At 37.0% G+C, this 14,948-nt stretch overlaps 2 protein-coding genes across 12 annotated transcripts in view; one reads left to right on the top strand and one right to left on the bottom strand.

Moving 5' to 3' along the window:
- LOC135221648 (calcium uniporter protein, mitochondrial-like) overlaps window positions 1-14,948 on the bottom strand; it is a 761,453-nt gene that overhangs the window by 219,775 nt on the left and 526,730 nt on the right. The window lies entirely within an intron of this gene.
- The window catches only part of LOC135221641 (uncharacterized), a 107,785-nt gene continuing 96,128 nt past the window's right edge, over window positions 3,292-14,948 (top strand). The window contains exon 1 of the mRNA XM_064259329.1: window positions 3,292-3,551. The gene's annotated coding sequence lies outside the window, so the exon portion shown is untranslated. The remainder of the gene's footprint in view (window positions 3,552-14,948) is intronic.

Here is a 14,948-nt window from a genome sequence, read left to right as displayed (position 1 = left end):
ATATTAAAACTGGTCTGAATGGTTAAAATAAAACTGCGTTCTTAAAAAAAAAAAAAAAAAAAAAAAGGCGATGGATTGAGACCACAGTCCAAGTTCCTCGAGGATGACCATCGACCACAGCCGTAACTTCGCCGTACTTCTACATAGGAAGGCATACAGAACATCTGCAAATACTTGACGATAGGTCATCACAGTCGATGCGACAACTGCATAGTTGCCACAGAAGAATGCCTCCCCTGTACTGATGATCACGGTTAAACCACCAACACATCCTCGGGGATTTGACTGACGCAATCCTCTGCAAAGTAGGTACAGCTGTCAACAGGTAACCTTATCCTGCTATACGCTGTACTTGACATCTCAACCTGCTAAAGACGGCCATCTCCTCTGCCTTCAGTGACTGACAAGCAACCAACACCCGTCGCTAACAAAATGTTGCTCTACTCCTGGGCTAACTTTAACTGCTAATAATTCCTGAAAAACAGTGTGTCATAAGTCATCTCTCACCAACAAAACAAAAACACTGGAAGGCAGGTGAAATAAACAAACAAGCCATACATGGCTGTTATAAAATCTAACGATGAAAATACTATAAAACCTCACACAATCCAGACGACAATCTCTTGAACTGGAAACATTAACTTGGGACTTAAAAGCTATCGTTCCTTAAAGTCTTCAACTTGCTTTTATCAATAGTGCTTGCTCATTACACTGTAACCTCAGAGAATACCCTCTTGGTCACTCTTAAGTTGTCAGACTTGATTACACGGACGATCGATAGTCATCACAGAATTTATATAACCTTCATCACTAAGACAACTACTAAACAGGAGGCTGTTCAATGGGGCCCCTCTGCAAAAACTCTCTTACTCCTCCTGTGTATTGTACCATAGCTATCTGTGATTATCTATACACAATGTACTAAAAACTAGGCGTTTCCCAACTGCTGGTTGCAATAATGGGAGTATAACCAAGCTTTGACACTAGTTTCGCAACTACAAGCTTCCATCATTCAAAGGTCTTTGGGGTTAAGAGTAAGAGATGGAGACATTCTAGAGCTTTTGAGTAAAGATACAATTTTTTTACATAGCAAATTCAGACGTGGAGGAATTTATTAAAAATAAATTTTTATTATCCCAAACTTTCTAATTCAGGCTAACTTTTAAATATATTTTTTCCTAACTTATTAACTTATATTACTCACTCTTACACAAATGATACACAAACCACTTGTAAATAAACTGGCTTCTTGAATATATATATATATATATATATATATATATATATATATATATATATATATATATATATATACTCAATTTGTAATTGCGTAATATGATGCACACTTATATGGAAATAACTTTCACGGCCACTGAATATCTAAGCAACTTTCCACAAACATTTATATGGCAATATTCTCCAATGGAAATAACGTGCAAAGCAAGCTTCCATAAACAACGGAAAATAGCATATAGCCACTGAGTTGCAAAGCAAGCTTCCACGAACACTTAACACGAAATAGCCAATAGCCACTGACTTGCAAAGCAAGCTTCCACGAACACTTAACACGAAATAGCCAATAGCCACTGACTTGCAAAGCAAGCTTCCACGAACACTTAACACGAAATAGCCAATAGCCACTGACTTGCAAAGCAAGCTTCCATGAACACTTAACACGAAATGACCTTTAGCCACTGATTTGCATTGCAAGCTTCTACACATATATGAAAAACAGAACGCAACGTTAAAAATAAATAAATAAATCATGAAACGTAAACTTTATTTACTCATAAGCAGCAATGTGCATCAGAGACCAAAGGCAATTGTGCTTTGGTGCTTTGGTGTAGGGTTACAGCCTCTCTCATGCTTGCGTGCATAAGCATCAGTGACACTTGCAGCATAAATGTTCACAGTTTTACACTAGACGGAATAGTACAAGAAGTTTCTTGCTAGGAAACAAATGAAGGAAAACGGCCAAAAATGGACAACTTCTAGTGGTGCTCTTAATATATCACGAAGATGGAAATACGTGTGTAAAAACCATTTGTGTCAAATAATCTCAGGAACCAAAGGAATGTCTTAATGACAAATTAATGAACAGCAGTTAATAACAATTATAATCTGGACAAAGAAAACAACTTTCACCACAGTAAAAGTTGAATAATTAGTTGATTACTGGTAATTCCGTACTAAATTTAAATTACATTTACCATATTTAGCAGAGCAATAACAAATTTTAAAATGTTATACAAGACTGGTAAGTTTGGTAAGTAAAACATGGAATGGAAAACATAATAAAATTGCTGAAGTAATTTTGACAACTTGATGAGTATTTGTTTCGCGACGTTATTTCCAGGTCTAACTGATGTTCACTGGAACTCAATCTGTCCATCGAGTTCCTTCCTTCCTACCTTCCTTCCTTTCTTTCTTTCTTTCTTCTTTCTAGTTGTTAGATCCGTGAGTATTTTGTTTTCCTTCTCCTTATGATGCATATATCGGTTCATAACTTTCGTTCCCCTTTCGACTCTCGTAGTTCTGCTGACTTGTTAATTCTGAATCCTACTCTTGGAAACTGTTGTTCGAGGCGTAAGTACGGAGAAAGAAAATTCAGGGCCGATATTTATTATTATAAAAAAAAACTACTGGTCCTATGGAAACCACAGAAACACTAGGAGGACTCATCTCGGGGATCTGAACTTTGACAGCAATTTAATCAGTGATTCTCCTGAAGAGAAGATAGCTAAGAGACAAAAGTAACCTTAAACCAAGAAGGAATTGACGACATGAGCCAAACAATAACAACTCCACGCAGGGGGTTGGGCTATAATAAAAACCAAAATAATAAGAGTAAGAACAGTATAACTTCAAAAAGAACGCGGAGTTATAATAAGGATATGAATAATACTAAAGCATGCGGCCTTTCATTATTCATACATTCGGAATCTTCTAAGCAGAGGAAACCTATTACTCCGTCTTCAATGTGTCGTTTTTGATAATGAGGATACACTTCTATCATTTAGAAAAGCCCAAGTCCTTCATGCAGAGTACCTACTTCTTGATCCTAAATGCCACCGCCTTTCTTCATTTCAAAGGTCCCTTTCTACCATTTACAGAGGTGAGATCCTTATGTGTCGTATTTTTCTGCATGAAGTTCCGAAGGAATTTCCCTTTCTCTACTCAGCACGCAACACAGTAGAGCAACACGCAGCGACAAAGCAGTTTCAGAGCGCATGCGCCGCTGTGCAGGGAACCGTGACGTCATTGTTCTCAATGCTGCGACGGACATCAACACTCGGCACTGCGAGCGAGCAAGTTCCCGCACTGACTCAGTGCCCTATTGACACGGGAGTGAATAGTGTGTGCGTTAGGTGGGAGGCTGATCAACGTTGTATGAGAAAGAATTCATACCGTGATTAACTGAAGTGTTATTGAAAGGCTGTGCCGGAAATGAACGGAAATTATTGCCCTGGAACACGTACAGCATTATAACAAAAGTTAGAGACAAAAATCTTATGAGAATCTAGCAACACTTCTCTGGTTTCGACATTCAGGTAAGCTACGTCGGTATCATTTTCGTTTAGCTCTTCTGCCATGTTCAAAACTGCAATGCAGTCATATTAACACAAATTAACAGCGCCTTGAAAGAAGTTTGAACGAGACACTGAAATGCACACAACTTGGAAAGTCAAATGGTAGCCATTGCGTCACTGTTCTGTATGTCATGGTGCTTTGTACTTCAAGGTAACAACACACAATACTTGAAAGATACTGGCTTGCAGAAAAAAAACGATCCAACAAGTAATATATGAAAACCCAAAGTACAGGTACAAAAGTGTTTTATTTAGGATCTGCAATACCTTCCACTGCAATTGTTCAATAAAAATAGTTTTAAATCAGTGTGATTTTCAGAAGTATATCTGATTATAACGTACACAGGGAGATGTAGTTTCTCCATTGTTTGTGACGAACGTCTAAAATTAAATACAATATATATATATATATCTATATATATATATATATATAATATATATTATATTGTATATATATATACATATATATATATTATATAATATATATATATATATATATCATATATATATATATATATATATATATATATATATTATTTAAAATACTGTTACATTACCACTTCTCAGCAAATATGGGAAAATCTACCCGTAACCTGGCAGCAACACACTCGCGCCAAGCAACAAAATTATCCCTATTTCAATACCAGGTGAAAAAAAAAATGATTTAAAGGAAGGCACCGTATCACTCATCACTCGCCAGAGATGCGGACCAAGTTCTTACTGGTGAGCCAAATATCTTAACAACTAAACTACGAATACCATCTATCTACTTGTATATACATGCAGGAAAATATACATAATATATATACAAACGAGTATATATATATATATATATATATCATATATATATATATATATATATATATATTATATATATATATATATATATATATATATATATATATATATATAATATATATATATATACACACACACGTGTGAGTGTGAGCGCAAGAATAAATAAAATGATTTTAACATTAAGAAAGAGCCCAAAGGTTGAACGGTACATTGGAAGAACCTAAAGAGTTAACTTCCGTAATTAAGTTCTCCCAAAACGAAATCACTGATAATAACAGCCACGAAATGAATGTCACGTACTCCAGATGCTTCTTATCAAGAACTTGCTTTACAATTGTGTTGACGGGTTTCGTCTTTTTTTTTCCGTGATGAAAATAGAGCCAATTAGAAACTCGTGTAGGTAATACGGGACTTCGGTCCCGTTACGCGAGTGATCATGGAGCTGCGAGGCAGGTGGACGAGTCCTCATAACATTTGGTGGATAAGTCGAGAAAGTTTGTAATTACGGGTTTATAGCACACAAGCCAGTCAGCTCCAGCGCTACTTTTCGTCTCTTTTATAAGCTTTACATTTAACAGTCTCTCTCTCTCTCTCTCTCTCTCTCTCTCTCTCTCTCTCTCTCTCTCTCTCTCTCTCTCTCTCTATGCTAGATTAATTGTTTAATCAATGAATGAGTTTTCATGTTTCCTACTCCGAGATGATCTCGTGGTCTTCAACTTTTTCTTCCAATGATAGATATGTTTCATTTCAAAAATCATGATGACCGAAATAAAATGTAAATTAGTAATTATTCCGAAAGGAAGTTTACAACTGGATATTGAAGGACACCATTCAAATTCAGAATGGTTTCTGTGACAGGTTAGTAAAAAAAAAAGTGAGGGTCCTTGTTACTATTAAACAAAACTGAGTGGTGTCCGGCGTAACGATTTTTACTTAATTTTACCTCTTGCAATGATCTCGCACACAGTTCCGAGCTAAATCAGATCTGGGCCTTTGTCAATGGTAACTACTACAAGATAAGAAATATTATTCTGGTGAATGAAACACACTTTGGGAGCAGGAGATCTTTAGGTAGTTGTAAGGCTAACATCTATTTTGGTGGAAAATTCATATACAGTAGTCTTGCAGACCGAATCCGAAAGAAAATCACAACAGAAGCTATTTTACGGATTCAGAGCTACTGCCACTTGTTAGGTCTAAAACCAGAGGGTGGCGCAAACACTAATGTTAAGATTCAACTGGGAGAAGTAGAAGACGCAAGAACTAATTACAAGCAATACAGTTGATGTAAAACTGGAGAAAAAGTGCCAAAATTATTTCTTTTAAGTAACGAGACAAATTATACCAACTGGCATTTATCTTCAGAAAGAAGGTATAAACAAGACAACGGCCATAGGTTCCTAGGGTAGTTGTACTCCTTATTACCACAAATCCTGATATCCCATGTAAAAGCTCTCTACAACAGAAGCCCCATTTCTCTGTAGAGTCGAAAGGTCGAGTCTTTCATTCCTGATTTGATTCAGAACTACGACGTGAACCCCAAAAGTAAAGTCTGCCTGCTCTATGATGTCTGCTATGATTCATCAAGTTATATTTACGTATAATATGCACACTACACATACACACACATAGTATATAAATATATATGTATATATACACACACAAAAACATATCCGTGACATTTTTCATACGCACACATCTTGCTGCAAATGTCGATTAATATCGAATTCGCTCTACTTGGGGAATATCACCGAAGGGGGATTATAGCTGATAAATGATTCGGAACCTGAGGTACTCGAACGCCAGACAGTGCCAGGGCAACGATTTCTAGCCGACCTGCTAACGACTGCGTGGTCTTAACAGCCGAATATTTAGCACGTCGATTGGAAGTCGCTCATAGGTACTGTCAGCTGTTCGCGTCTCTCGTGTATGTTTCATTCTTGAATAGTTCATGTTGAACTGGCACAAAATCTTAACGCGAAAATGCAGTCACCAGAACGTAAAATACTTACTATAAGGACAATGTAGTTTAAAAAATTAACTGAGCATTACCGCCATTTTTCACAGGACAAATACATATACATACATACATGCACACGCACGCACACTATATATAGTACATGTATTTGTGTGTGTATTGTATGATTGTAGTCTTTCATCCATAGAGATTTCTATAACAACGCTGCCATAAATCTAGATAAAGTCAGAGCAATAAAGAATTAAAAGACCTAACGGTTGTTAATACATTATCATAGCATTTTCACTACAGTATGTGTAGATATCAAATTTAATGAAATTTAAACTTGTGGATTTACGTCGCACCAATGTTAAATCTGAAAAGAAAGGCATTCATACTAAAGTCGCCATTAGCGTACTTAAAAATGATGATATTTAAAGCATGACATTCACAATATATATACGTATGTATATATATATATATATATATATATATATATATATATATATATATATATATATATATATGCATAAGCTAATTTACTGACAAAAGATAAAACAGACCTTTCCTCTGTCCTTTTATACAGAAAACTCTAAAGAGAACAAAGCATCACGGGATAGGTGTGATAAAAAGAAACGGATACAAAAGAGCAATGACCCACCCAGTTCCACCAACGAGTCACTGTTGGTAAAACCTCTCACCACACAGTCACACATACAGACATAGTGTGTTTTTTGTGGTGTTGTGTTGGTATGTGATGTATGTTTATTCGTTTATCTGGTATATGATTATTATAATGTTTTATCTTATATCAAATATAATATATATATTATGGCCCGTGGTGTATATATAAAAGGACTCACATTTGAAGCACATTACGTATATTGAAAATAACTTATGTAATCCCTGAACAACAACTGGTTCTTAGTGGAAAAAAAAAACATATTTCCCTCATTTTCATTTGCACAAGGTTAACTGCAACATGCGAGATGCTAACTTGATCGGATCATTTTCTTGGTTTCTTTTTCCCACAGGTCATTATTTTAGGTCTGAGCAGAAGTTCCACAAAAGCCTTTTACAGTGAAGCAAAGTAATGCAATAAATGTCTGAACCCGCTTTTCTATTCCAAATCAACTAGCAAAATCATAAAAAAAAAAGAGATTGATGACGAAGCAAATATCAACACAATAATTTCTGGAAAACTGTCCAATGAAGCAGCTGTTCCCTTCATGATTCATACATTCGTTTTATGAAAACTGGAATCACATTTACGGCGGAAATCAATAACATTAATTGATAAAGGTCCAGCGAATTTTTGCTCTCTCTCTCTCTCTCTCTCTCTCTCTCTCTCTCTCTCTCTCTCTCTCTCTCTCTCTCTCTGACCCCTCGACGCTACAGAGAAGAAAAGTTTGGTTAAAGTATTTGAGTAACGAGGGCTAAAAATGGCGAGTTACGACGACGTGGTAAAAAATGAAGCTCGGGTGAAAAGACCCATCGGGGTCTCGTGGTGACTTCGTCACTTGAGAAAATGGACCGCGATATTCTGGTGAACAGTTGGTATATCAACAAGTCTTTGCAAAAGCGAGCAGAAGGATACGAAGTGTATTCACAGGATGTAACAGGTTACAAGAAGGTCAGTCTTCAGACCCAGGAATACCCAGGATTCTTACGAAATAGGCCTCCGGGGTGCACACCGAGGCGATGACCTGCTTTTATTTTATTATTAATGCTTATGGCCACCAGGGCAGGTTAAGTCCAAAATAAAAGGGTGTGTGTGTGTGTGTGTGTGTGTGTGTGTGTGTGTGTTTGTGTATGTATATATATATATATATATATATATATATATATATATATATATATATATATATATATATCCTTAAATCTGCGGTAGAAAGGTAAGTGAAGTACTAGTTCCAAGTTTCACTTATCTTTCTACCGTGGATTTAAGGATATTCTCAAGTACATGTTCCTTCGTGCTACATTGGATATATATATATATATATATATATATATATATATATATATATATATATATATATATATATATATTTATATGTATATGTATATATATATATAAATATATTTATCAACTTCAAGAACATCATTAGTGAAACCTTAAAACATTTCCGTACCTCATTCAAATCTCTTTAACCATCAAAAGCCGACAAACCTCACGTGCTTTCGTTATATTTGATTATTTTCTCCTCCAAAGCAGTTGTTTCCCTTTCTGACGAAGTAAATAACAATTCAGCTTAAAAGAAACATGCATAGCGATGACACTCTTGTGTAGGAGGACAGCAGCTTGCAACAGCCCCAGAGGTCATATTTATTCTTATCTTTCGGTTGAAATATTTTTTTGTCATGATTATTTCAAAGTTTCACGTATCGAGGGTCTGAGAGAACCGCTCTAATTCTTCCATGTTTTCTCTTATCTTCTGCACATCTCTCAATCCAACGTCGTAGATGCGAGCTTTTCTTTGGCCTATTCTTGGCATTCCAACCTCTTCAACTGACCTCGCTGCTCCTCTAGTTTATATATTTTCTAGGCCTGACTTTCTTCCTCCAAGTTATATTTTATGTTCTTCTCTCCGATCCCCGTAAGAATTCAGTATAAGCCAGGAGTCTTTTTCCATTGCTTGTGGCATTTCGAAAACAGGGTTTACTATACCCTTGACCTGGTATGCAAAGCTCCCGTTTACCGTGTGACTCTCTTACTAGCTCAAGTGGGCGTGGTGCTCAATATTTCCAAACACTCACGTAACAAGTTCTTTCCTAGTTTCTGACGCGTCCCCTTTGTTTACAGTGCAGCTATTTATGCCTTTCTGTATTTCTCCTGTTCCCAGTGGTGGTCCCAAGAAGAGATTTGACCCCCCCCCACCCCTTCCCCTGCTGTTTCTTTTCATTTCTGACCCTTTCCGATTGATCCACGCACCGGTTACTTTACTGTTATATTTCTTATAACCGATTTCTTTCTTATTTTCATAATTCCTCTGAAATTCCTCACAAGCTTTCATTATATTATTAACAGAGTCAGATTTTTAAATGCTAATCTGAGGCACACAAAAAACTAACGTTTCCAAGCGTAAAAGTAAAATATTCGTCATGATGTTACATGTGCATAAATAATGACCCAATGTTATAATGAATGAAACAGGTTCTATTCCTATCACTCATCTGTGGAAAACGTCCTAGAATTCGACAATCAGGAAACTCAAATATTGCAACTTTGTGATTAACTCTCCCACCGATTTTCGTAGAATGAAGCCAACGAATACTCGGCACGGAGAGCAGCAGATGCCCCTCATGAAAAGCGAACGAGCAGATGTTGAATAACTGGAAAGTGAGCAATGCTACCCGACAGCTGCCTTGTGTTGCCTTTCGCTAAACAATATGAGGTGACCTACGACAAGAAAGTTTATATACGATCTCAGGTTCACACTAGCGACTGCTTACCTTTATTTCCACTAAAGCGTGGTGCAGCTTCTTTTCAAAATACAGAGAGCGGGAAGAGCTGAATTTAACTTCTCCCTAACATTTTGAAATGCGAAGAAATATTAAAAAATTCAGTCGATCAAAGTTAACCAACAGTTCACATATCCTTTCATAGGGTAGTAAACCAGCAATGCGAATGCAAAATTCCTTTTGAAACATTGCAGAATAAGAGAAAGGGCCAGGAAACTCTAACAATAGGGACTGACGCGTCCATTAGCTAGGACTTGTGACCTGGATGGATGTCACGTATTGCCTATATCACCCGTCTCTAATAATAAACCATTCTCAAACCTAAAATGCAGAGATTGCCCACAATTATGGATATATTTTTCGCTAAAACTCCTAAAAACAGATTTCTGGAAATGAAATGAAGAAACTGCCCGTCCAGAATTCGCACCTGTGCTGTGTCAGAAAGGGCAGCAGTAAGCTGCCGTTATCGTGCAATATACGAATCTTTCTCAGCCTCCATCACTGTTATGTCACATTCATATGATATTCCGCTTGTCCAAAAATAAGCCAACCTTCAGTCTGGGAAGACGTTAAGCTGAACATCGTGTTATTTGAGTGATGCGTCGTGTGGAACATCTCAATCATACAGATATTACTACAATATGCAGGGGCTGGGATAGTGTCTATGTATACCTTTAGACAGAGAGGTAGGATAACACTGAAATGCTTCCTTCTTCCTAACCAAATATTGATTCCTCGAGTTGTGGACCGTTTCTCCATTTCGCTCTCCAAAATCCACATCCGGCTTTCACAGAAGACGTATTGTTTTGTAACGGGGACGAAAATTAAAGAAAGTCCATGGAGTACTGCGGCTTTGTTTATACTTCACAAATTCACTTGTCAAAAATGCTGAAATTCCACGGTGGGACAAGGGCATCTCAGGAAAGATTAAACAACAAATAACTAGGCTCAGAGTTTAGGGGCACTTACATAAAAAAACGAATATCACATTCTCTTCAATTCCCAAGAATATTCCAGTTTTCTTTCCAGGAAGAAAAAATAAATGCGTTTCTTAAAAGAACCTTCGGACCATCTCGATATGAGCTCATCAAGGAAAGAAAAGGGCTGCCATTAAAACCCGGTCTCTTCCATGGCTCGACATCTTTGGCAGAAACAAAGGCAGGCAATGGAACAGCCCCGTTGCTCCGTCGTGAGGAAAACTTTAATGGCATTTGCACAGGAGGCACTGCCTGCCTTTCAACAGACTTTTTCCCCAAGTCACAACCACAAGGATCTTTTGTTTCCTCTCTCTCTCTCTCTCTCTCTCTCTTTCATATCCTCCTACCTACCGAATCAAAATATATCGTCGTTTTCATCATGGCTAAACTGCTATTTTGTACAACTGTTTCAACATTTTTTTCTTCTCATTCGCATTCCGCAGTCTCACTTGGCTACTGCAGTACAGAAGAGAGCTTAATTAATAACCGCTCTGCACACCTCAACTTTCTTGTATTCAGCCATCATCTGTAACATTGACTCCCTAAACCCTTTGACATTTATTCACTTGTATCTTTTCCTATTGATATTTTCTTACCCTGTCATCGCGTTCGTCTTAAAACTTTTATCAATTATAACAAATGAAACAAATCAACTGCACTCTTTAACTTCATAAACAATCATTTCATAAATGTGATCTATCGGCGCACGCGCGCACACACACACACACAGCCGCATGTTTTCGCTACACCCACAAAACTCTTCCTATCAGGTCCTCATACAACTTGCAGGTTTATTCGGGAAAGTTATTCCTACGCTATTCGTGAGGTTTTCCTGACAACTTTCCCCTTATACTAAAGAAAATAAATAGTTCCATCTGCTAATCCCTTAATACCTCACAAATAATCCCTTCAAGCCACCACCATCCCAGTGTTCAATTTAACTTGGCCTTCATTAATACCTTCAATAGCCGTTTCCGCCTTTCTAGGACACATTAATTCCGCCAAAACGTGCAGCATTAAGTTCCCCCTCTTTTACATTATCTACTTCCACAAATGCTTTCATTTCACGCAACTGCCTTTTTTTTCAGACAGCTCTTTGCATTCTGTTCTTTTATCTATAAAAAAAGATAAATAAAAAGCAATGGAACCCTTTCTCACTACACTCATACCATAAGAACCTCCATTGCCTAATCTACATCATCTTTCATTATAACTTATCATTCCTCTTATATTCTACGTCCGTCTCCTATCAACTTTTCGACTAAATTTCAAGTTTTCTTTTTTCATCCTTCTCCCTACTGTAGATGCAGCTGTCCTTTCTGCCTAATGAAACTCCATTCATATCTTGCAAACATATACACCTGACACCTCTCCATTTCCACTTCCCTCCAAGTCAGTAATTATCATATCATCTCCTGCTAATACGCTAACTTTTATCACATCTACCAACTTATCAATCCTTCTCTTGTAGTACCTCGCTCATTTATCTTTTCTAAATACACTTATGAACATTTTTCATTTGACAACTTACATTAAGCACACCATCAACTAATCCAAACCTACCAACCTCACCATTCCTTCAACTTCCATGCACTTTAGTTTACAGATCACCCGACACAATCACACTTTCTCATTTCCCAAACTCAGCAGGCAGTCAACAGATTCTCCGGAAGGCGTTGTTCCCTTTCAGCTTCACGATCCTTCACAAGAGAGTATCACAATTTTGTATCTTATTAAGACCTGTACACTCTTCATAAACTGACGCAATCACTCTTGTATTTCTTCTAAATAATGTTCATCATACATTTTCAGCTTGTTTTCATGAAATGCCTTGAAATGAGACATTTCTGCGTCAAAATATTACCATAAAGTTCTAGTCTAAATGAAGCCATTCATTTTTCGTTCATCTTTTGGAAAAATAAACCAGGATTCTTCATCCTATTTCTTTTCCCTGCTATTTAGTCATTCATACCATGCGGAGCTAGGTGTTCTTATTCCAGCAAGTCCAAAATATTTTTTGATAAAACAAATAAATTGTTATATTACGATTCTGAATATCTAAAATTCATTTTCCGATCGTCTTTCATGAAAAATTCTCCTTTCACTGATGACCAGATGTCAGAACATACAATCTGAACAAAACTTCCTTTTTGCGATTAATATTTAAACACATTTTTAATATTCCTAATGCTTCCATATCTGTGCATAAAGTGATCAACAGAAGTGTCAATGAACTTGAAGCATACAGTTCTCAGGGCCATAAGCTGAATATGTCAACGGAGCAGAACCCGAATCAATCAACTATTTCCACAGCTACTGAGCTCTCCTCCTATACCTGCAAATGACTTGGTTAACCCTCCGCCCGCACTGACGTGTCAGTCACATTGTAAAGGCCACATTACGAAAGCCGGTTAATGTGCTGAGACAGCTCTAGGGAGCCATCTGCCGTTCCTCACAGTCATGACCAAGAATTTCAATATCACCTACGGAAGGAATAACTCCCGGGGACGCAGCGTGGGCGTCAGCGGCTGCGGAATGCTGGGAGGTATGGCCACGAGACGTGACTCAGTGGCCAAGAAAATTCGTTTATCATCTAATGACATTCCCTCAATGGACAAGTGAGGAATGGAACACTTCAGACTCTTGCTTTGCAACACGATGCAAACTCGTTCGTTGCCAAGTGTCAAAGGGTGCAAAGTCACGATGGACACATTGTATGAGACATAAACAAAGCTATCCGAAGGCAACACTCAAATTATACGACAAAAGCGACGGTTAAGCGTAAAACACAAGTTGGCTTACATTTCAAGTCCACCACGGCCAAAAGTACTACTCTCTTTAGCAAATATCCAAGTTACACGATCAACAGTAATGCACAGGAAGATAAATAACAATATCCAAATCAAGTTGCAAGGAAAAGCGTCTAAACAGTGCAAAAAAAAAAAAAAAAAAAAAAAAAAAAAAAAAAAAAAAAAAAAGTCTCGAATACAAGAAATTAACGTAATGACTCATAGGTAAGGGAATGCGTTTCATAACAGGAAATGTCTGAAGGTTAAAAATGAAATTCATCACTAATATACAGATGCGATATCGATTTCAACGACAAGTCAATTCAGCTTCTAAGAGAGAGAAAGAGAGAATTATTCTGCAAAGAAGCATTAATCAATCTACGATCAAGTGAATTAAATTTGCTAGCAAATACGTAAATAAAAAAAATTAAAAAGTATCAAATACAGATAAAAACCGAAAAATACAAAAGGTGTCAGGGGCCGAAATTTTGAAAAATGTCTTCAGACACATAAATACTTAATAAACTGAGTAATGAAACCTCTACCTTTTTGCGGCTCTGGTGGTTGCATCACATACCTGCAAAATGGAGAAAGCAATTTTTATAAAAAAAAAAATAAATAAATAACAGAACACATCAGTTTACATAATATGACAAAAGAAGCCATTATTTGCATTTCTTTTAATGATATAATGTCCCACTGCAAGTATTCTTCACAGCAATGGTTTGCCTCTGCATAAGGAGATTTTAGGCTTGCACCTATACTTCCAAGAACTAGACAACAAATGACAAATTTGTTGAATTTGTTAATTAATTAAATCCTCTCTGCTAAACCATGGCTTTGTTTCATTAATATATACATATACATACACACACACACACACACACACATATATATATATATATATATATATATATATATAATGTGTGTGTGTTTGTGTGTGTGTGTCCAATCAAATTTCCCACTCTAATGATGGTAAAGTTCCAATCGAAGATCAACACCCTATAAGATGAACTCTCCTTTGGAAATAGCTTTCCAAACATCCCACCTACACAGACGGCTCATCAGCAGTAAGGAAACCCGCTCAACACATTATGCCACTGACCTCCGTCCTGTACAGTTTTGGATCCCGGGGCCTTCCGTTGAAATAACAAATCTTCCCACATAACCTGCACGTGCCACCTAAGTATTCTCCTTCTCTCAAAAATACCGAATGACACTCAATTTGATGCCCTCTCCACGTGAAATCTGCTTCCTAAAACGCTAAGATATCACTTTTCTCCAAACATTTTCGACCACATCGTCATATCTGCACTTACCACTCACTCTTCTACCCTCTAGACTCCATCTTAGGATTTATCTATAAACCAATAAA

Source organism: Macrobrachium nipponense, chromosome 20 (genome assembly GCF_015104395.2).
Source record: "Macrobrachium nipponense isolate FS-2020 chromosome 20, ASM1510439v2, whole genome shotgun sequence".
NCBI classification, from domain to species: domain Eukaryota; kingdom Metazoa; phylum Arthropoda; class Malacostraca; order Decapoda; family Palaemonidae; genus Macrobrachium; species Macrobrachium nipponense.
The sequence above is the reverse complement of the archived record's forward strand: the minus strand, read 5'-3'. Positions and strand labels throughout refer to the sequence as shown.